Source organism: Macrobrachium nipponense, chromosome 6 (assembly GCF_015104395.2).
Source record: "Macrobrachium nipponense isolate FS-2020 chromosome 6, ASM1510439v2, whole genome shotgun sequence".
NCBI lineage: Eukaryota > Metazoa > Arthropoda > Malacostraca > Decapoda > Palaemonidae > Macrobrachium > Macrobrachium nipponense.
The window spans coordinates 67630758-67654822 of NC_061108.1; the positions used below are offsets into that span (position 1 = coordinate 67630758).

The window sequence follows — 24065 nt, forward strand, 5'->3', positions numbered from 1 at the left end:
GTGGGAGAGAAACAGGGGGGGATTTCACTGGGCAACACGGAATAGATTTTTCCTTTGTCAAAATCCCTTTTCTGGGCTCAGTCTGTGTCGCTTCGTGAAATAGTACCAGAGAATTAGCACAAGCTTGGAAAAAGAAAAAGGGTAGAAGGTCTCAAGAAAACACAAAAGTAAAACAAAATTAATTATAATCTAGTTTTCCAATTATTTACAAAGTTATCATACTTAATCTTAAACTAGTACAAAGTAATATGCGTTAGCCTTAAAATACATAGAAGGACTTAAAATTACACTTAGGCTAACTTATGATAACTTAAAACTAGAAATTATTAGATATTAGTATACACAAGTGAGTCTCCCTAGCATAAAAATAAGGGAGATCATCACAAAATAGCCTAATTTGGCAAACTATTTACAGGTGTGAGTGACCCTAGCATAAAAATAAGGGACACATCACAATACATAGCCTTTTAGGCAGCTAAGGCTCAAACAGGATTGAACCTGATGGTAGGATTAAAGGAAAATATTAGTGAGGCAGGTAGAAAGGAGATCTGGATCTTCGACTACAACTACTAGACAGTGTCAGGGGAAACTGTTTCCTGGTGCCACTGCCGGAAATTTAAGAGATTCCAAGGATTTCAGGTAGTGACGTTTGAAAACTGTCGGCGATTTCCAGCCAGTGTACTTTCTTAAATCATCGAAATTCATGTGCTGGAAGTAATTAATTGAGGTGGCTACTGCCCTGATGTCATGGGCTTTAGGGAATGAATCAGGGTTGGCTTGTTTAATAGAATATAGGATCTATTGCCTGATCCCTTTTAAGGAAATAGTGCCACCTTTTTCCCTTATAAAAAGGGGACCTGAGGACCTAGAGGATGTTCTGGACAGATAAGACTCGTAAGGTCCTCACCGGACATAGAGAAGGGTCTTGAGGAAGAGGGAGGACCTTCCAAAGGGCCCATCTCATCAAGGGATCCTCGTTTTTAGCCAAAAAACTGCAATCTGGAGATAATAGAACTTCTCCTGAAGGGAGAAATTCTGCATGTCCAGAGTCTCTGGAAAGAGCCGACAGTTCAGATATCCTGGCTCCTGAGGCCAGACTTAGTAAGAATAATGTTTTCCTTAATATCATCATATAATTGCATGAATCGTTGTCAGTATCTGAAGCCAGTTTGAGAACGTCATTCAAGAACCATGAAATTGAACTAGGCCTTTCTGCAGGTCTGAGCCTAGCACAAGCTTTGGGGATAGACGAAAAGTGAGAGTCTGTTAAGTCTATCTTAAAGCCAAACTGGAAGATTTTCTTTAAGGCTGACTTATTGGTTGTAATAGTACTAGCTGCTAGACCTTTTTCAAACAGGGATCTGAAAAAGGATATAGCTAAATTAACTGTCATGGTTCGAGAATCCGTTTCCTTCAGGAAATTTGCCAGTTTTTTAAACTGCTGCGTCATATTGGCGCAATGTTGATTCCCTTTTGAGAATTCCTGAGGAAGCGAACACAGTCCTCATTTGTACTGACTGAGACAGTTTGGGGTTCGGAATCCTTTGAGGCCGGAGACCCAATTCCAGAAGAAGAGGGTGCCAATTGCTCTTGGGCCAATCCGGGGCTACTAGAGCCACTTGTCCCTTGAACGACCTGAGCTTGTTCAGGACTTTCAATAGAAGATTCACTGGAGGGAAGATGTATATCTTTCTCCATTGATTCCAATCTATGGACATGGCGTCTGTGGCATGGGCCAGAGGGTCCAGGTTGGGGGCCACATAGCAAGGGAGCTTGTGGTTGGATTGTGACGCGAAAAGATCCACCTGGAGGCCTGGGACCTTTTGGCATACCCACTGGAATGAGCGCCTGTCCAGGGACCACTCCGATTCTAAAGGAACTGAGCAAGACAGAGCGTCTGCTATCATGTTCCTTACTCCCGCCAGATGAGTGGAGGATAGATGCCATTTGTACTCGGCTGCCAGAGAGAAAACGGCTATCATGACATGGTTCACATGCCTTGACTTGGAACCTCCCCTATTGATGCAGTGTACTACTACTGCGCTGTCCAACACCAGTTTGATATGGGAATTCTTGGCTGGTAGAAGCCTTTTTAGTATGAGGAATACTGCCATGGCTTCCAGGACGTTTATGTGAAGCCGGCGGAACTGAGGCGACCAAGTCCCTTGAACTTTCTTGAATTGGGAATATCCTCCCCACCCGCTCAAAGAGGCGTCCGTGTGGATAACCAACGCCGGAGGAGGGAATTGGAGAGGAACTGATTTGGACAGATTTTTGGCCTTCGCCCAGGGGCGGAGACGTTTGCAAATCGGAGGGATGCCTGACAACTTGTCTCAAGATTTGATGTTTGCTCTTGAGCGCCAAACTCGATTTATATCCTTCAACCTTGCTTTCAGCAGAACATCTGTGACTGACACAAACTGGAGGGAACCTAGGATCCTTTCCTGGTTTCTCCTTGATGTCTGTTTGCATTTGAGGAATTGCCTTATTGACTTGGCTATTTCTTTCCTTTTGACCAACGGAACTGACAGAGTGTGGGAGTTCAGGTCCCACTGAATGCCGAGCCACTGAAAACGAGATTCCGGCGTAAGCTTGGATTTGACCTTGTTTATTTGGAACCCTAGATGTTCCAGAAACTATATTACTTTGTTCGTGGCCTTGAGGCATTCTTCGACAGTTGTTGCCCAAATGAGCCAATCGTCCAGATACGCTACTACCATTATCCCTTGGGATCTCAGTTGTTGGACTACTGATTCCGCAATTTTCGTGAATACCCTGGGGGCTACGTTCAACCCAAAGGGCATCACTTTGAAGGAGAATGCCTGGTTTCCCAACCTGAAGCCTAGATATGGGCGGAAGTGTCTCGCAACTGGGATATGATAGTATGCGTCTGTAAGATCGATAGAGGTGGTGACGGCCCCACGGGGAAGTAAGGTCCGCACCTGCGAGATAGTCAGCATTTTGAACTTGTCGCAACGAATGAATAAGTTTAGACGGGACAAGTCTAAGATTATTCTTCGTTTTGTTGAGCCTTTCTTTGGCACGCTGAACAAGCATCCTTGAAACTTTAAATGTTTGACTCTTGATACTACTCCTTTCTGAAGTAGTTCTTGTGCATACTCTGTCAATTCCTTTGTTGGTACTTGAAGGAATGTTTTGGATGGAGGAGGACCTTTGATCCAACTCCATCCCAGCCCTTTGGACACAATGATCTGTGCCCAACTGCTGAATCCCCATCTGTGCCGATAGAGGAACAGCCTCCCTCCTACCTGAGGGTCCTCACTGATTTTGGGCAGGACGTGCTCCGCGTCCTCCTCGGAAGTGTTTCCCTCTGCTAGGTGTCCTTCCACCACCCCTCTGGCGAAATGCACCTCTAGCTCTACTTCCCCTTCCAAACCTGTTGAAGGCTTGGAATGCCTGACCTTCAAAAACATGATTAAAGGCCGGAGACACAGCATAGGAGGTCGAGGGTTGGTTTTGGGACGTCAGCAGGAGAATAGGCTGGGTTTGGTTCTTTGACGTTGATGGTTGAACCACTTGGGGCATGGGAACCGCCTGAACCACTTGCTGTTGCTGAGCAGCCTGGAAAGGTGGGAACTTCCTGGGCTTCTTCAGCTTCTTCACCGTTGAGGGGGTAACTTCTGGCTTCCTCTTGCCAGAAAGTCCCCAGCGGACCTTAAGGCTCTGATTCAGCCTGGTCGCTTCATGCTGAACCTCATTCACCACAGATTCGGGGAAGAGGTCAGCGCCCCAGATGGAAGACGCGAGCAGTTTGTTTGGCTCGTGCCTGATTGTGGCTTCCTGCAGTTGCGCCTAGCTGTAACAAAGTCGTAAAGGTCACACTGTACTGTCAGCACAAACTGCTGTTGTGGCTGCGACTTAGAAGTTGAAGGTTGCGGTACTTGTGATACCGGAACCGCTTGTACTAGAGTCTGCTGTTGAGGAGCCTGGAAAGGCTGGAATTTCCTAGGCTTCTTTTTCGATTTGGGATTCGATCCAGCGGACTCCCGTTTGCGTTTGGTGACCAGTCCCCAAGCGAACCCTTAGACTCTGATTGAATCTGACTGCCTCGCAGTGAACTTCGTTCACTACAGAGGCTGAAAAGAGGTCAGAGCCCCAAATGGATGAGGCTAAAAGCTTGTTAGGCTCATGGCGGATCATGGCCTCCACCAGTACATGTTTCCTACAATTTCGTCTAGCTATGACGAAATCATACAAGTCACATTGCATCGAGTACAAAAGTGATTTGGCAATGATCTTGAATAACGGCTCTTCTCCGTAGATTAGAGCCGATACTTCCGTCATAACTAGCGAATTGAAGGACCTGCACAGCCTCATCCTGGCGTCATACTCAGTCTGGATGAGGTTGTCTGACAGTCTGGGCAATCTCTCGCTGAATAGAGTGATGGCGCAGTCCGGCTTCAGCTTACCCACTGAAAAGGTGGCCGGAAGATCTACCCAGTGATCATCAGTTCCAGGGAGCAGGAGGGAAGTTGGTTCTGTCTCCCGGAGCTGGGGCATGGGTTCGTCCTTCATCGCAGCTTGCAACGTCAATTCTGCCACCTTCGATGTGAACGGGATGGGTGTATCCTCGTCCACGGGCTCTTAAATGCAGTGACCTTGGTGTTGATACACTGCCACTCCTCCAGGTTACGCAACCATGCCTGCTGCGCCTGATCCCGGGAGAGAATTACCGTCTCTTTGGGGACCTTGTCTTCCCTTCTCAAAGCTGCTTCTGTGAACCGGACATAGCCTATGAAAGGGGGCTGTAATCCTTGCGGATGGAACTGGAAGTCCTCAAACCTTCGAGTTCTGCAGCCCTCGATCGTCAGCATGCTGTCCACATAAGGAGCATAAGAAGCCACCCTCCAAGGGTTGTTCGGGGTAAAGGCAGGAAGGGTAGACGAGTTCGGCATCAGAATGAGAACCTCTGATTTCCTAGTTTGAAGCCTAGGAATTGACGGAAGTGTCTGGCTATAGGGATATGATAGTATGCGTCTGTAAGATCGATAGAGGTTGTGACGGCCCCACGGGGAAGTAAGGTCCGTACCTGCGCGATGGTGAGCATTTTGAACTTGTCGCAACGAATGAAAGGTAGGAGGGAGGCTGTTCCTCTTCCGTCACAGGTGGGGGTTCAGCAAATGGGCACAGAGCATCGTGTCCAAAGGATTGGGTTGGAGTTGGATCAAAGATCCTCCTCCAATCAAATCATTCTATCAAGTACCATCAAAGGAATTGACAGATTATGCGGAGGAACTCCTTCAGAAAGGAGCTATTGCGAGAGTCAAGCATCTAAAATTTCAAGGTCGCTTATTCAGCGTGCCAAAGAAAGGCTCAACAAAAAGAAGGGTAATCTTAGACTTGTCAAAGCTAAACTCTTTCATTCGTTGCGACAAGTTCAAAATGCTCACCATCGCGCAGGTACGGACCTTACTTCCCCGTGGGGCCGTCACAACCTCTATCGATCTTACAGACGCATACTATCATATCCCTATAGCCAGACACTTCCGTCAATTCCTAGGCTTCAAACTAGGAAATCAGAGGTTCTCATTCAAAGTGATGCCCTTCGGTCTGAATGTAGCGCCCAGGGTATTCACGAAAATAGCAGAAGTGGTAGTTCAACAGTTGAGAACTCAGGGGATAATGGTAGCAGCATACCTCGACGATTGGTTGATCTGGGCACCAACGGTCGAGGAATGTCTCAAAGCCACGAAGAAGGTAGTTCAATTTCTGGAAGGCATCTGGGGTTCCAGATAAACAAAACGAAATCCAGACTCACTCCGGAGTCTCGTTTTCAGTGGCTAGGAATCCAATGGGATTTGTCTTCCCACAATCTGTCAATTCCAGTGGTCAAAAGAAAAGAAATAGCCAAGTCTGTGAAACAATTTCTCAAATGCAAACAAACATCAAGGAGAAACCAGGAAAGAATCCTGAGTTCTCTTCAGTTTGCCTCAGTGACAGACATCCTCCTGAAAGCAAGGCTGAAAGATATAAATCGAGTTTGGCGATCGAGAGCAAACGTCAAATCTCGAGACAAGTTGTCAGTAATTCCACAGATCCTTCGCAATCAGCTCCGTCCATGGACAAAAGTGAAGAATCTTGCCAAATTAGTACCCCTTCAATATCCCCTTCCAGTGTTAACCATTCACACGGATGCCTCCCTGTCCGGTTGGGGGGGATATTCTCAATTCAAACAAGTTCAGGGGACTTGGTCAGTTCAGTTCCGCCAGCTCCACATAAACGTCCTGGAAGCAATGGCAGTATTTCTTACTCTGAAGAGACTCCTTCCCCCGAAGAAGTCTCATCTAAGACTAGTTTTGGACAGTGCAGTGGTAGTACATTGCATCAACAGAGGAGGGTCCAAATCCAAACACGTGAATCATGTCATGATAGCCATCTTTGCTCTAGCAGACAAACACAGATGGCATCTGTCCGCCACTCACCTGGCAGGGGTAAGAAATGTGAAGAAGCAGACGATTTGTCCCGGTCAGTCCCTCTGGAATCAGAATGGTCCCTAGACGACAGGTCATTCCAGTGGATATGCCGGAGAGTCCCAGGCCTACAAGTAGATCTCTTCGCCTCACAAGCGAACCACAAGCTCCCTTGCTATGTGGCCCCCAACCTGGACCCTCTGGCCTATGCCACGGACGCCCTGTCGTTAGATTGGAATCAATGGAGGAAAATCTATATATTTCCTCCAGTGAATCTTCTTTTGAAAGTCTTGAGCAAGCTGAGGAATTTCAAGGGACTAGTAGCTCTGATTGCTCCAGACTGGCCAAAAAGCAACTGGTATCCGCTGCTTCTGGAATTGGGTCTCCGACCTCAACGGATTCCCAATCTCAAGTTGTCGCAATCAGTACAAATGAGGACTGTGTTCGCTTCCTCAGGAATTCTCCAGACCCTAACTTTATGGACTTCATGAAGTTTGCAGCTAAAAAAGATGCTAATATTGATCCACAAAACATCCTCTTTCTAGAATCAGACAAAAGAGAGTCAACTATTAGGCAATATGACTCAGCTGTTAAAAAATTAGCATCCTTCCTGAATGAATCAAACACTACAACCATGACAGTTAATTTAGCTATATCCTTTTTCAGGTCCTTGTTTGAAAAAGGTTTAGCAGCTAGCACTATTACTACTAATAAATCGGCTTTGAAGAAAATCTTTCAGTTGGGTTTCCAAATAGACCTAACAGAATCTTACTTTACGTCTATTCCCAAAGCCTGTGCTAGACTCAGACCTTCTCAAAGGCCTACTGCAGTTTCATGGTTCTTAAATGATGTCCTCAAACTAGCCTCAGATACTGACAACTCGTCTTGCACACTCATGATGCTCCTTAGAAAGACATTATTTTTGTTAAGCCTGGCTTCAGGAGCCAGAATTTCAGAACTGTCGGCTCTATCCAGAGATGCGGGTCATGTGGAATTTCTCCCCTCAGGAGAAGTTCTACTTTCCCCGGATCGTAGCTTTTTAGCAAAAAATGAGGATCCTCTTGCAAGGTGGGCTCCTTGGAAAGTCATCCCACTTCCGCAAGATCCTTCTCTCTGCCCAGTATCTACTTTAAGAGCCTTTCTATCTCGTACATCCTCTAGATCCTCAGGTTCTCTCTTTATGAGAGAAAAAGGTGGCACTTTATCAGTGAAAGGAATCAGACAACAGATCCTTTACTTCATTAAACAAGCCAACCCTGATTCATTTCCAAAAGCACATGACATCAGAGGAGTAGCCACCTCAATTAATTACTTCCAACATATGAACTTTGAGGATCTTAAAAAGTATACTAGATGGAAATCACCGACAGTCTTTAAACATCATTACCTGAAGTCCTTGGAATCTTTAAAATTTTCTGCAGTAGCAGCGGGAAACATTGTTTCTCCTGATACTGCACAGTAGTTGTAGTATAGATCCAGGTCTCCTTTCTACCTACCTCGTCCAACATGCCTCACCCTATTGCCATGCTACTCGGGATACTCTAGCCTTAGCCGCTAGAGAATATATTGGTGGATTGTCCCTTATTTTTTTGCTAGGGACATCCACGTTATGTACATATAATGTACTTCAGTGTTTCTACCCTTATTTTTATGCTAGGGTAGAACACAATGAGTTTGTATATTTTGTAAATATCTTAATTAAGTGAATCATTCTATATTGTTTTTGCCATTACACTATTATGTATCACCATGTCTAATATAAGTTAATTTTAAGTACTTTACATTGATTGCTTTCTTTACCATGCCATTGTTTAGGATAAGTTAGCTTTAAGTACTTTTGTTTGTATACTGTAATGTCCCTGATTCACTTATATTATATAACTCTTTTTTACTATTGGGTTTCATTTGTCCTTATTCCCATCTTGTCTGTTTCTCTGGTACTATTTCATAGGCCGACACGAGCTGAGCCCAGAAAAGGGATTTTGACGTAGGAAAAATCTATTTCTGGGTGATTGGCTCGTGTCGCCGTATGAAATATCCTTAAGATCATTATTTCTAGGTAAAATTAATCTAAAATTACCAGAGAAAAATAAAATTAAGAAAATGTCAGTAAAACTGACTCGCTCACTCTATAAAAGAAGTGTCGGTATGGGAATATAGGCGAGTGGGATCACTACCACGAGTCATTCACCATTTAGACCTTCCAACATAAAATCCCCACCAGAGAGAGCTGATACTAAAGGGTAATGCGGCCGCTACTACTACTACTACTACCGACGCCACGGACAGCAGCGCCCCTAGCGGTCATCCTTAATCTATGAACATCTTGTCCTGTAGGGTGGGTAAAAGAAAACAGGGTGGGTTTCATACGGCGACACGAGCCAATCACCCAGAAATAGATTTTTCCTACGTCAAAATCCCTTAATGTTCTAACTTCTCGTTACGCTTTTCCTGAACCGAATGGGAAGCAGAAGGCGGAGCTACAAAGGAAGTCAATAGTAGCCTACTTAAATGCCTAGTCTGAGTAGGGATAGCCTGACAGGTTTAAGTCCTGATCTAACTAACTGCTTTCACAATCTATTAGTCTCCAGTCTTTCCTATATCTGGCATATTCAGGCATAAATTTCTCAAAACAATTCCCTATATTCTTCATATCTAGTAGTTCCAAGATCACACTCTTTACCCTTGTCAGTATAAAGGAATGTTGATCAACTTTCAATTCACCATCCTGGTTACACCAAAAACATTCCTACATAGCCTGATGTTATTGGATTTGCTTCTGTTGGAAGATATCCTAGGAAAATGAAATTACAATACTGTAACCAGGTGTAAAACAGCCAAAACTCACAGAATACCAACAATTGCCTAGCCGCCATGGCGGCAAAGAAAATTCTAGCAAGAGCTAAAACATTCGAAACACACCTGGTGGAGAACATGTAAACTAGACAGTCATCTGGGCAGCCATTCGATTTTTTTGCTTGAATGCTGACTCGCCTATCGGCGGGGAGATATAGCTAAATTTAACAGTAGGTAAGATTCATCTTAAATAAATAATTATCCTATTTTTCCATTAACTGAACATCTACATATCAAATATGATTACCCTATGGAAAATAACCCAGTTAACATAAAAGGTTAACCGTTATTATTCAGGAGTGGCCAGTATTGGATGCTAATACTGTAATAAATTATTTCAATTTTTCTATGAAAGAATTTATGGATCCAACAAGGTGCTTCTAAAATAACATGTCTACTTACCTTTGTTGTTATAAGCTTTGTTAGCCACAGTATTAATACATCCTCTGAATCCTCAATGGGAACATCAATGGGCTCTGAAAATGATTTCTTTGCCTGCTCAAGACGATCCAGCAGAGATACTGACCCTCCGACAGATTCTGTTGATTCTTAGAGAAAAAAAAGTCCAGTTACGATCACTATAGTATGTACTATTATGCTGTATTAACAGTATATGAAACATCTCTAATGTAGTTACAAGATTTCAAGTGTAAACAAAACATAACATTATATAAGCCACCAATACTAATGGTAAGTGAGAATGAAATAAAATGATATTGTTATGGTACAATAAAGTTTTATACATACTTACCTGGCAGATATATACATAGCTATTGACTCCGTCTTCCTGACAGAAATTCGAATTTCGCGGCACGCGCTACAGGTAGGTCAGGTGATCTACCTGCCTGCCGCTGAGTGGCAGGAATAGGAACCATTCCCGTTTTCTATCAGATTTTCTCTTCCACTTGTCTCCTGAGGGGAGGTTGGGTGGGCGATTAATTGCATATATCTGCCAGGTAAGTATGTATAAAACTTTATTGTATCATAACAATGATATTGTTAGTATACAATAAAGTTTTGTACATACTTACCTGGCAGATATATACTTAGCTTAGGTCTCTGACGTCACGACAGAAAATTCAAAACTCGCGGCACACGCTACAGGTAGGTCAGGTGATCTACCTTACCCGCCGCTGGGTGGCGGATATAAGAACCAGTCCCCCTTTCTTGTCAGATTATTTTCTTCCACCTGTCTCCTGAGGGGAGGCTGGGCGGGCCATCAATCGTATATATCTGCCAGGTAAGTATGTACAAAACTTTATTGTATACTAACAATATCATTTTTGTACATGAACTTCCCTGCCAGATATATACTTAGCTGATTGACACCCTTGGTGGAGGGAAAGAGACATATACTCACCTAGAAAGTGGGGACAACACCTGTTAAGGGAATAAAAAATATAAACCCCTGGTTCTTACCTGATTTAGGCAGAAGACTTCATAGTTACTGTCTATTAGTCTGCGTTGCCTAAAGAGTCTCAGCGAGGGCGTGACCTATGGCTGAAGAACTCTTTGGGTCTACCAATGGGAACTGAGTCCACTTACTTGGCAGAATCCAAACAGGGTCTGGTCAATGGGGATCAACCCGCTTACATGCCAGAGCCTATCACTACCAACCGCAAGGAGCCTCAAGCACAACCGATCACCTAACCAAATACTAATATTAGTATACGAAAGAAGGAGCTGCCTCCTGCAACCTCCTTCGTACAACCAAAAACTCAAAATTAAAACTAACAGGGAAAAAGATTAAAAAGGATGTGTTTCAGCTCCCTGCCCCAGCACTGAATCCGCCGATACGTAAGGGCCTAGCCCAAAACACTTTTCATACGTAATCGATACGTCTTTTAGGTAGTGATTGGAGAAGACTCACACCTCCAAAAAGTGGCCTTCATGAGGTTTTGCAATGACATATTCTTCTTGAAAGCCTTACTTCGTGCGCCTTGACTTTCAGAAGACTAAACTGTTGCTGATCGCATGAAGTGTGGGCTTCTCTAATAACATTCCTGATAAAGAATGAGAGGGCATTTTTAGATAAGGGCCTACTGGGGTCCCTTACAGAGCACCAGAGATTGCTCTCATTAGCAGCAAGTCTTCTCTTCCTCTGAAGATAAAATTTCAGGCTTCTCACCGGGCAAAGAGATCTCTCCTCTTCTGTCCCAACTAAGGAGGATAAGCTTTTAATCTCGAAGCTCCTGGGCCACGGTGAAGAAGGGTTTTCATTCTTGGCTAGGAAAGCCGGAAGAAAAGAGCAAACCGCGGAGCCTCCTTGGAAACCTACCTCACCTTCAAGAGCCTGCAGCTCGCTGACCCTCTTCGCTGAAGCTAACGCACAGAGAAAAAGAATCTTCATCGAAAGGTCTCTGAACGAAGCTGTATGGGGAGGTTCGAACCTTGAGGACCTCAGGAAGAGCAGCACGACGTCTAGATTCCAGCTAGGAACTAAGGAGGAGGTTCTTTTAACCGTCTCAAAAGATTTGATTAAGTCATGGAGGTCCTTGTCTTCGGATATGTTTAATCCTCTATGACGAAAAACTGAGGAAAGCATGCTCCTGTAGCCCTTGATGGTGGAGACTACTAACCCGCATTTTTCCCTCAGGAAGATAAGGAAATCTGCTATCTGAGTCACAGAGGTACTGGAGGAGGAAACTTTATGAGTCCTGCACCAACGTCGAAAAACATCCCACTTCGACTGGTAGACTCTAGATGTGGAAGGTCTACGTGCATTGGCAATAGCCCTTGCAGACTTTGCCGAAAAGCCCTTAGCTCTGACGAGACTCTTGATAGTCTGAATCCAGTCAGACTGAGAACGGGGAGGTTTTTGTGAAACCTGTCGAATTGGGGCTGTTTGAGCAGATCGACTCTTAGTGGTAGGGATCTTGGGAACATCCACCAGCCATTCCAGTACCTCTGTGAACCAGTCGTGGGCGGGCCAGAACAGAGCTATCAAAGTCATCCTTGCTCCCTCTGAAGCTGCGAACTTCCTTAGCATTTCCCCTAGAATCTTGAAAGGCGGGAACGCGTAAAGATCCAGGTTTTTCCAATCCATCAGGAATGCATCTATTGCCACTGCTCTTGGGTCTGCAATAGGGGAGCAGTATAGATCTATCCTCGCATTCCTGGAGGTCGCAAATAGATCGAGATGGGGCCTGCCCCACGTCCTCCACAGCTCCTGGCATACGTCCGAGTGCAGAGTCCACTCTGAGGGAAGGACTTGATTCCTTCTGCTTAGCAGATCCGCTCTGACATTTCTTTCTCCCTGTACGAACCTGGTGAGAAGACTTATCTTCCTTTCCTCTGACCACAGGAGGAGCGATCTCGCTGTCTCGTACAGGGAGAAAGAGTGAGTCCCCCCCTGTTTCCGAATGTAAGCCAGGGCTGTGGTGTTGTCCGAGTTGATCTGAACTGATTTTCCCTTTACGAGGGGTTCGAAGGTTTTGAGAGCGAACCAAATCGGTTAGCTCTTTCTTGTTGATGTGCCAGGACACCTGATCCCCCATCCAGGTGCCTGACACTTCTCTCGACCCGAGAGTAGCTCCCCAACCTATGTCCGAAGCGTCTGCATATAACACTAGGCTGGGGTTCCGAACCTGCAAGGAAAGGCCTTCCTTGAACAGTAGAGGGTCTAGCCACCAACGTAGATCCTCCTTTATCTCTTGCGAAATCTTGAACGCAAAGTTCCAGACCTTGAGATCTTCGATTCAGTTTCATCGTCAGGAGAAACTGTATGGGGTCTGAGGTGCAACCTCCCTAGAGAAACGAATTGCTCCAGCGAGGAGAGTGTCCCCAACAGACTCATCCACTCCCTCACTGTGCATACATCTTTCTCTAGAAAGATTGCTACCTTCTCCGAACCTCGGGTTATCCTCTCTGGGGAAGGATACGCCCGAAAAACCTGAGAAGCCATCAGAATCCCCAGATAGATACGCTCTTGACTGGGGATTAGCTGTGACTTCTCGAAATTCACTAGCAAACCCAGAGAAGCTGCTAGATTCAACGTCAATCGTAAGTCCTCCAGACATTTCTCCTTGGATTTGGCCCTGATTAGCCAATCGTCCAAGTAGAGGGAAATCCTCACTCCCTCGAGATGAAGCCACTGAGCAACGTTCTTCATCAGCCCTGTGAATACTTGGGGGGCCGTGGAAAGGCCGAAGCATAGGGCCCTGAACTGAAAAACGTTCCCTCCCCACATGAATCTGAGAAATTTGCGAGAAGAAGGATGGATCGGCACATGGAAGTAAGCGTCCTGAAGGTCCAGTGACACCATCCAGTCCCCGGGACGAAGAGCTGCTAAGACTGATGAAGTCGTCTCCATAGCGAACTTCCTCTTCTTCACAAAGACGTTCAGGGCGCTTACGTCCAGAACCGGCCTCCATCCTCCTGAGTTCTTGGGAACTAGGAACAGACGGTTGTAGAAACCCGCGGAAAGAGTGTCCTGAACCATCTCTATTGCCTCTTTCTCCAACATCAGCTCTACTGCTAGAGCGAGTGCTTGATTCATTAGTGGGTCTTTGTATTTGGCCACCAGTTCCCTTGGAGTGGTGTTCAAAGGTGGTCTCGAGATAAAGGGAATGAGGTATCCCCTCTTGATGATAGCGAGGGACCAGTTGTCCGCCCCCTTTCGTGCCCAGACATCTGCAAAGTTCAGAAGTCTGGCACCCACAGTTGTCTGGAGGACACACGAGCTACTTCTTGGCCTTAATAGACCGAGAGAAGGTCCTTCCTCTTCTAGGTGGTCTCGAACCTCTGGAGGAAGAAGAGCGAGACGAAGGGCCTCCTCGAAAGGGCTCTTGCCGACTCTGAGTTTCCTTCTTCGTTTTCTGTTGGAACGAAGGTTTCGGGATTCTAGCAGAGCGAGCCAGCATATCCTGCGTCGCTTTTGCTGACAACGAGCTGGAGATGTCATTAATTATCTTCTTCGGGAAGAGTTGCGGAGAAAGTTGGGAATACAACAAGGAAGCTCTCTGTGCATGAGAAACAGCCTTGGTAAGAAAAGAGCAGAAAACGGCCCTCTTCTTTACTACTCCTGCACCAAAAAGTGAAGCTATCTCCCCGGATCCGTCTCTCACTGCCTTGTCCATACAAGACAGCACTGCGTGAAGGTCTTCAGGTGAAAGAGTGTCTTGATCTTGAGTCCTCTTAGCCAAGACTCCAAGGGTCCAGTCAAGAAAGTTAAAAACTTCTAAGACTCGGAACATTCCCTTCAGAAGGTGATCCAACTCGCTCATACCCCACGTCGTCTTCGCAGAATTAAGCGCCGAGCGACGTGCGGAATCAACCAACGAAGAGAAGTCTGAGTCCGCTGATGAGGGAGAGTCAGACCCAAGGGCTCTCCTGACTCGTACCAGAACCCCATCTTACCCGTAAGTTTGGACGGGGGAAAAGAAAAAACGGTCTTGCCTTTCTCTTCTTTCGATACCAACCAGTCGTCAAAGTTCTTAAGAGCCTTCTTCATCGACACTGTCGGCTTCATCTTAACGACTGAAGACTTCTTAGTCGTATTGGTCGTTGAAAATAAGGACGGAGGTGACGGAGGAGCAACGGCCGAAAGAGACTCCCCAAAATCTTGCAAGAGGAGGTCGGTCAGTCTCTTATATGAAGAAACCGAAGCATCCTTGGGCAAATCTTCCTCAGAATCCCCAAGATGTTCTTCAGAAGAATGACGTTTAGAAGTTCTACTGCCCGGAGGAGAGCTAATCCTTGGAGAGCGCCTGTTCGGAGAGCGCCTACAAGGCGAGCGCCTACTGGGAGAAAGTCCACTGGGAGAGCGCTTACATGGAGAGCGCCTACAGAGAGAGCACCTACTAGGAGAACTCCTACCAGGAGAGCGCCTACTTGGAGAGCGCCTACTAGGAGAGCGCCTACTTGGGGAGCGCCTACTAGGAGAGCGCCTACTTGGGGAGCGCCTACTTGGGGAGCGCCTACTAGGAGAGCGCCTACTAGTGGAAACTCGCCTGTTGGAAACAAAGTCTATATCCACAGAAGAGCGCCTGGACAAGGGAGAGCGCCTATCAGGCTCTCTGCGCCTGCTAGGCTCTTGGCGCCTGCCATCCTCAATACGCCTGCCAGGCTCTTGGTGCCTATCAGGCTCAAAACCCCTACCAGGCTCTTTGACGTCTGCCACGGGGCGAGAGAAACATCACAGAGGATTCCCTGTCAGACGCGCGGCGCTTACAAGGCTCTGAGCGCCTATCCAATCGGGAGTGATCCAACGGAGAAGAATGCTTCCATTGGCGCCTACAAGGCTCTTGGCGCCTACTAGGCTCTTGGTGCCTACTAGGCTCCGAGCGTCCGTCAAAAGGAGAGTGGCCACCAGGCGAAGAACTCTTCCTTCGTTCCTGACGATAACGAGGCTCTTGACGTCTGTCAAGCTCTTGACGCCTAACTGAAGAGGAGCGGAAATCCTGAGGAGAGAGCCTGTCCGGCTCCTTACGCCTGACATGCTCAAAACTCTTGCTGGGGAGAGAGGAGAGCCTACTCGGAGATTGATCCCGAACTTCAGCCTGCACTTCTGACTTCCTGCTACGAGGCTCAAAAACTTCTCTAGCCGGAGGAGATCTAGCAGAAGGAACGTTCTTAGACTTCTTCACCGGAAGTGAGGCGTCCTTCCGACGATGAGAAGTCCCGGCAATAGACTCTGCTAAAGCCGCAATCTGCGCCTGCAGACCCGCCAGGATACGCGCAGGAGACCTCTTAAACTCCTCTACAGGAGATGAAGTCTGTGACCGAACAGGAGAAGCGTAAACATACGAAATCTTGGTTCTCTTGCGTTCCACTTCTGGTTCTTCCGCGAAGGATTCGGGGCTGGAAGGAAGGGCGCAAGGAGCTTTCCAAGGCTCTTGAGAAGGCGAAGAAGATGACGAGAAGCACTGGCGCAATAACTCCTTCTTGGCTCGATCCAAGGCAGCCTGGGAACGAGCAACAGGATCTGCCGAGGGGACGCCTGACCGGTGGGGGTTCTCCATAACCTTCCTGCGGCTTTCGACTTTCCCTCCTCCACGCGGGTCTGGGAGTCTGGAAGAGGGTCTAGGCCTGGAAGCGCTTAGTGAGCCGGTCAGACGCACCCTCCACTGCACTAGGGGCACTGCACTGATCACTTGCACTATCACTCTTACCTTGTCGAGAGCGAGCGAGGCTCTCCTTACTCCTGATCGAGGCTCTCCCGGAAGCAACTTCCGAAAACGAATCTTCGGGTTCAAAGCTGGGCGCAGGGGCTGAAACCGGCGAAGGAACTACTTCTACTACACGATTCTCAGCGTCAATCTCACTCACCCTCGATCTACTAGAGCTCCTTGAAGAAGCCTTGCGCGCCCTATCCTTCTCTAACTTTCTCACATAAGAAGAAAGAGCATTCCAACCATCCTCATCCAAATTCTCACACTCTTTGCAAGGGTTAATAAAAGAGCATTCATTCCCTCTACAAGACGTACATACAGAGTGAGGATCTAATGCAGCTTTAGGAAGCCTTACTTTACATTCCTTCACTGAACAAACCCTAAATAAAATAGGTTTCTTAACTTCAGAATCATCCATGATTATTAATTCTAAGAGAAATCCAAAAGAAAAATCCAAATAACAATCCAAAAAGCGTATGCCAAGCCAACAAACAAAGGGTACTTCACCAAAATCCAATTCGTCGGCAACGAGAAAGAATTTAACTATCGTAAGGACTGAACAACAGGTGTTGTCCAGCCGGCGACAGAAAATAATCTGACAAGAAAGGGGGACTGGTTCTTACATCCGCCACCCAGCGGCGGGTAAGGTAGATCACCTGACCTACCTGTAGCGTGTGCCGCGAGTTTTGAATTTTCTGTCGTGACGTCAGAGACCTAAGCTAAGTATATATCTGGCAGGGAAGTTCATGTACAAAAATATCATTTTTATACATTCAACTTACCTGTCAGATATATACATAGCTGATTCACACCATTGGAGGAGGGTAAGAGACAGCTAATTACTGAATAGACCGGTAAACAACATACGTTGTAGGTAATAAATAAATAAAACCTTGGTTCCTATGTGTTTAGACAAAGGGTTGACTTCCTAGCTATTGCTAGGAGTCTGCTTCATCTCAAGAGCCTCAGCGAGGATGTGACCTATTGCTAAGAGTTCTTGTAGATCTGTCAATGGGGTCTTATCCACTTACTCGACAGAATCTAATGGTCTTTTGTCAAAGGGGTCTTATCCACTTACATGACAATACACCTATGCCTAGTGGCATAATTAAGGAGCACAACACCGAACCCGATCACCTGATCCTAATACGAGGGTTTGTGCTTAATTTGAAAAGAGTTATCCCCAAACTCCTTTCAAACAACCCAAAGAAAAAAACACTATGTTAAAATAAAATTTAACTCACTAGTTAAGGATCAGTGTCGGCTCCCTATCCCAGCAACGTATCTGTAGACACGTATAACCAAGAGAGAAGGATCTCTCGTAGGTCAACTTGACCTCCTTCGTGTAATGGGAAGTCAACACACAGTTGCATCTCCCGTAAGTGACAGCTAATATGTCCTCATGACATATTGTTAGGATAGAACAAGAATTCATAAAAGCTCGCACTTCATGCGCTTTTAATTCTCAGCTGTGTGAAGGAATCATCAAGTTACTCACGAAGTGCTTTAGTGATCACACTTGTTTCAAAGAAGACCAGGGCTTTCTTTGAAATGGATCTGTTCTGGATAGAGCCTGGCTGGCGCCTCGCGCCTGCCTGTCCCTTGCGCCTAGCTGGCGTCTCACGCCTGCCTGGCGCTTGACGCCTGGTTGGCACCTAGCGCCTGTAAGGCGCTTTTCGCCTGACTCCTAGCTAACGCCTCGCGCCTGGAAGTAGCTTTGCGCCTGGCTCCAGACATGACAATTTGTCGAAAATTGCATTTTTCCTAACTATACAAACCTGAGGTCCTTTAACAATAGGAAGTAGCTAGCGGCAGCTGGAACGTTAGTAAGCTTCGAACAAGGGGAGAACGGTAGTTAACTGCTTGTCCGACAGTCGCGCGGGAGGTAAACAAATCACTTTTGCTTTTGGCCCATGCAAAATACGCAGAGTGAGGGGTGGCATGAGGAGGGATTATATGTAAAGGACCTCAGGTTTGTATAGTTAGGAAAAATGCAATTTTCGACAAATTGTCATTTGTTCCGATACGTAATACAAACCATCGGTCCTTTAACAATAGGAAGACTCACTTCTTGGTGGGAGGAATCTGAGTCTTTGATGAACAGACTGGTGTTCGTCCATCCCTGGAATGCCTCCCTGGTCGTAAGAGCGAGGGAGGGATCCAAGCCTCTGTCCGATTGATCGGGGTGTGCACCGCAGGATCAATGGTCAGACCTCTGGGCCGAGTACTAAGAGAGAGGCAAGCGTATCTCTTCATACCAGCAAGCAAGAACTTGTTCCTGTTTGCAAGAGGCAACATAAAGTATATCCACCACTTCCTCCCCCTTGTTGGAGGAAGTGGTGGATATACGCTCCTATCCCTAGTGAAAGGGATAGGATGGGGCTCTGTTGAGTAGCTCACCTGCATCTTGTCCTTATCCAGCAGGGTGATGACCGTGTCCCTCTAACCACAGGTAGAGGGGAAGAAAAAGATGGGAAGAGGAGCCAGTCACACTCTCATTCACTCATCCATTCTTACGGTCACACCAGGACACATCGATGCTGTTCAGCCTGCGAGGGTGCTGGGGTTCGCTACACAACGTGTTGAGCAGCCACCACGGGTCCCAAGGAAAAGATCCAAGGACCTGTGGGCAATATCCCGAAGGTAGAAGGAGGGGCATGTGGTCTGTTTGGACCAGACCCCTGCCTTCAGTACCTGCGCCACAGAGAAGTTCTTGCGGACAAGGCAGCATCTCCTTCACATCGAAGGCGGTGAAGTCCATTAGGGAGGGGATTGTGAACGACTCGAACCAATCGTCAGGGACCAGAGGGTTCTGAGTCTTCGCTACGAAGTTCGGTACGAAATCGAGCGTCACGGATCCCCATCCCCTGGATGCTTGACTTCGCAGGGGAAGTCATGCAGTTCCTCAGAGGAAAAGAAGGGAATAGTCGCATGACCTATCCCTCTTCTCTACTTCGGTGATGTCCAGTACCCATACTGGTCTGTCCGTTTGCCACGAAGTCTCTCGCATCCTCCTATCCCCATGCAGCGAAGTTCTCGGTAGTGGATAGGACACCGACACTCCATGGTGGGTGTCGATGGTATGGGTACTGTGACAAGCTATTAAAACGAAGTAATGATTGCCCTGTAACAACCGAACTAAGTCAACAGCGTAGTTCGTAACTGACTCGGGCGCTCTGACAGCTGCCGACTGACTGCGTTCGGTAGGAGGCAAGTTGTCCAAGCATCCGAGTAAGTCACGTGACCTTCGCCTTTAAAGGGTTATGCCGAGAGACCAAACAAATAATGTATTTGTTTGTCACCAATGCCGGACAGCGAGGTGATGATTCTCTTAAGGCATGTGCCCAACAGGCGAAAGTCAATTGCCTTCTAGAGACCGAGGTCCCTGAAGGCAAAACATCTCATAGTTGTTGAATCTCAGCTAAGGATAAACAACACTATGCACCGTTGAAGACGAAGGTAGATATTGAATGCAACCTACGTCTTCACAGACGAATCGAGAGAAGGATTCTCAAGATTCATAACATGTGCTTACAAATGACTGAAAACGCTAACCGCTATTTCATTGCTGTCCGGTGAGAAGTCGTAGTTGCAATGAAAGCGGGGCGTTCTTCAGTAATGAAAACACAGGGAAAGCCGCCTGAAGAACTGCTTCTCATGGGCTGAACATTTGGAAGTAGAGCTGTCAGGTCGGAGAGTAGGCGATGTCTTCTGACACATCTGTTAATTCGGGGTGAACAATGAACAATAGTACACCTACGAATACGAGATATTTTGAAGACAAACTCAGATGTCTGCAAAATCATTCGCATTATCGCAGTGCGATGCAGCGGGAGACTTGTACAGACTTCTGTTACCGTGCGGTAAACAGAAAGATGAAAGAGTCCAAGAGATATCTCTGTTGAAAATTCTCGCAATGTCGAAGGCGATGGAATCTAGCATCACAGCAGTAGATGGTCCTTCATTATTGCGAGAATCCCCGTTAATCAGAGACCTAAGTCCATGATTGTTGGGCAGAGATACGGTTCGGTAGTCAATCAAAGCAGGGGAGAGAGAGACATAACTGACCGTGCATCTCGGAGAAGCCCAAGGCCTGCATACGTGAGCTGCTATCAGGCAGTTCAAAATACGCAGTAGCTGAGCCTGAGCTCTCGCTGACTCGTCATCCTGAGTTGCCAGGAATCCATTATTCCACGAAGTAATGCGTTGGCTAGAACCACCGAGCATAAAAGATATGCTCGAGCAATTATATTTAGGCGAAACGAATTTCGGTAAATATAAAAGTTGAAATGGTGTTGTCGTGACAAAACCATAAGTATATAAAATTGAAACTGAAAACTGGGAGGTTGCCTTAAGAAAGGCAACCCCGAGTTGCAGTTCAATTAGAATACTTCTCGTCTAAGTCGCAATCCGTAGATTAACTAGGATATGCGCCTACCCCTCGGACAATTCAACTGCTTAGCAGAATCATGTCGCGAGGTTAATATACGTAGTATATTTGTAGGATTCTGAACAACGATCTCCATCCTAAATTCTTTCCTTCAAGAAAACAAAATAAGGATTGGAGATCGACCACCTTCGATCTCTATCAAAGAGAGTGAAGGAGAAGTCTTCCTCGAAGGAAAGCTTCAATGGTGAACAGAATACTAAGACGATAGTTCAAGCCAAACTGGATATTCCCGTCCGTTCTTCTCTATTCCAGGTTGGTCGCCTACTGTGAGATAGTCTTCTTTCAGCAGCAGTCTTCTCCCCATGCTAGAAATTCCAGGGAATTCGAGCATAGGCGAGGTTCCCGATTATCGTGTAACATATCGGGGATTCTCGTCTCGCTCACTTTGGACCGTGGTCTCGCCTAAGTGTTTGGAGATCGTAAAAAACTCGAACACTCTGAATGCGCTAGAAATTCCGTAGAATTCTAAGCAGTCTGCGAAACCCCCACCGAATTCGTCAAACGATATCGGCTGGTGGTCCTCTCGATTCCCGTAGAAATCGAGAATGGGGCAGGATCCCTCCTCAACGACCGGGGCTTACGTCAGGTAGGACCCGAAGGTCCCCCCGGTAGCGCAGTCCCCAACATGGGATCCTACAGAGAAATCTCTGTAGGATCCCTCCCCTTTCCCTCGTAGCCGTAAGGAGAGAGGGAATGGGGGAGGAATTGGATACTCGCTCGCCTTCCCAGTGGAACTAGCAGTTGGAGAAGAGTAGGAGCAGCCTCTCAGAGTCTGGGAAAACATATCGTCAGGAGAAAACGTTTTCCCGAGGAGGGTTACGAACTCTCACTGTAGGTAAGGGTCTGCCGCCATTGTGAACGTCGTCTGGGTGGGGCTGATCGACACCTGACAGGAGAGAGCCGATACCATCCTCCAACTCATTCCAGTCCTCGTCGAGGTCGAAACCTCTCAGGAGGACCAAAGGAGTATTTAAATACGGTGTCCGAAGACACGTAGAAACGCCGCTGTCGCAGTAGAGGAGGTGGAAGTAGCTTGATCGACCGGCCAGAACTGAGAGAGCCTTCTTGTCCGGAGACGAGAGACTCTGGTTCAAGACAGAATCGGCAAGCTCCGATCGCGGCAGACCCATAACCTCGACAAAGTTCCTCTGGATCTCGGAAGTCATAGCATCTTGCAGAGTAGGACCGTCAAGCCCCTCGAACAAGAGCATTTCGAGAACCTCCCCCTTAAGGAGGAGGAACTGCGATAGACCCTCTCGGATTCCTCCTGCCACTTGCGCTACGTTCCTGTCGGTCCCGAAGATCGTACCTGGTACTTACGGCGTTCGTGACGGGGAATCCGTGCGGGGTTTATGCCCCTCACGATCCACCCCGCTGTGCCTCGCTCTTCCTGGTGCAAACCGAGGAAGTTGCAGGCACGGGAGAGGAAGACATGACGCTCCTCTTTCGCTCGCTGGCAGAACCAGCGGGCTTGGAGGGCTGCAGGCGATCGCCACTTTGCAGGCCTAGTCGAGCCGTTTCCCAGGGGGAAAACGGCTTGGATCCGAGAACAGCGGACCCGATCTCGTGTGCAGAGGAGCTGCTGCTGGTCCCCCTATCCGCCCGGTCCCTGTGGGAGCGGCGGTCTAGGTGACCTGCTAGGCTCGCTGTCGCGGTGAGATCCGGGTGAAGCGTTATTCTCGGCGCGTCGAGCTGCTTGGTTACCAGCCGAGGATGCTGTACCGGGACCGGCCGGGCGGGGAACCCCTTCCTCGCCTCAGCGCGTGGCCAGTCGGAGACCGTCACGTCAGCCCGAGCAGCCGGCTGGTTGCTGCGAGAGCGTCCGCTGGCCTGACGAGAGTCGTCTGCACGACTCTCGCCAGTCTTCTGCTCCACGCTTCGGTCTTGACGGCGAGCGAGCTCGGGCGTCAAGACTTTGGCTGGACGGTCTCCCGCGGGAGACCGTCCACTCGGTACTTCTCGCGAACGAGAAGCCGAGGCGGATCCTGGTTTAGCGGCAGAACCGCTAGAACCAGGCAAGGAAAGTGGCCAGCCGAAGCTGGTACTCCTCTGGTCCCCGTCTTCTTCTCCTTGGTAGAAGAAGAGACGGGCCCTGTTCCCGAGGGAGCAGGAGGACCAGCAGAAGAGCTCCCCGAATCGCCGGAGCGAGACGGGCCCTTAGAAGGTCCCGAAGGAGCCTTCTTGGGGGGAAAAACCCGGGTTACCAGCTGGTCGCTGCAAGAGCGGCCGCTGGCCTGGCGAGAGTCACATGAGCGGTTCTCACCAGCCTTCTGCTCCGTGCCGCGTCTTGGCGCCGAGCGAACTCTGGCGCCGAAACTTGGCTGCACGGTCTACCGAGGGAGAACGTACACTCGGGATCTCTCGCGAACGAGAGACCGAGCCGGAACCTGGCGTAGCGGCATCGCCGCTAGCACCAGGCGAGGAAGTACCAGTGCTAACCGGTACTCCTCTGGTCCCCGTCTATCTCTTCCTTATGGAAGGGGAGACGGGCCCCGCTCCCGAAGGAGCAGGAAGACCAGCAGAAGGACCCCCCGTCCCACCAGGGTGGGACGGGCCCTTAGAAGTTCCCGAAGGAGACTTCTTAGGGGGGAAGGCAGCCTTCTTCTTCTTCGGCTTATGGGCCTTAGAAGTCGAAGGGGAAGAGGCAGCAGCAGACGATGAAGACGAAGATGACACCTTCCTCTTCTTCCTCTTCCTCGTCAGCTCACGCAGGACAGTCGTCAGGTCCTCCATCCAGGCCGGAGCCAGGGCTATTGCCGAAGCAACACGGCCCGACTGCACCTGTCCGGAAGGACCTGGGACTGGGGAAGACACACCGTGGGCAGGACCAGCATGGACAGGCTCAGGAACCAGGAGCGACAGGAACAGCAACCAGCTCAGGAGTGGCAGAACAGCGGCAGCGGTAGACCCAGAAGGGACAGCCAAGCCAGCAGCGGGAATCACATCAGCGGCAGGTACGGCAGGCCCAGCGATCGCCTCGTAGAATCATCGGCAGCCAGCGGGAACCTGGGTACTGGCGGCCGGTCCAGGGGCGAGCTGCTGGAACAGCGGAAGTCTGGGGCAGGCAACACGAAGAAAACAGGCGGCGGCGGCACCGCCCCCACCTCGGTACGGCGGCGGCCCACCCCGGCCCTAGTAGCGGCAGACGGCGTCACCGACACAGCATGGGGAGTGTAGACCAGGCGGGGGGGGAGCAGCATAAGCGGCCGTGGTAGT

At 48.1% G+C, this 24065-nt stretch overlaps 1 protein-coding gene across 1 annotated transcript in view; it reads right to left on the reverse strand.

Annotated features, from left to right (window-relative positions):
• Positions 1–24065, reverse strand: part of LOC135216548 (uncharacterized) — a 260185-nt gene that overhangs the window by 208131 nt on the left and 27989 nt on the right. The window contains exon 2 of the mRNA XM_064251923.1: positions 9690–9835. The gene's annotated coding sequence lies outside the window, so the exon portion shown is untranslated. The remainder of the gene's footprint in view (positions 1–9689; positions 9836–24065) is intronic.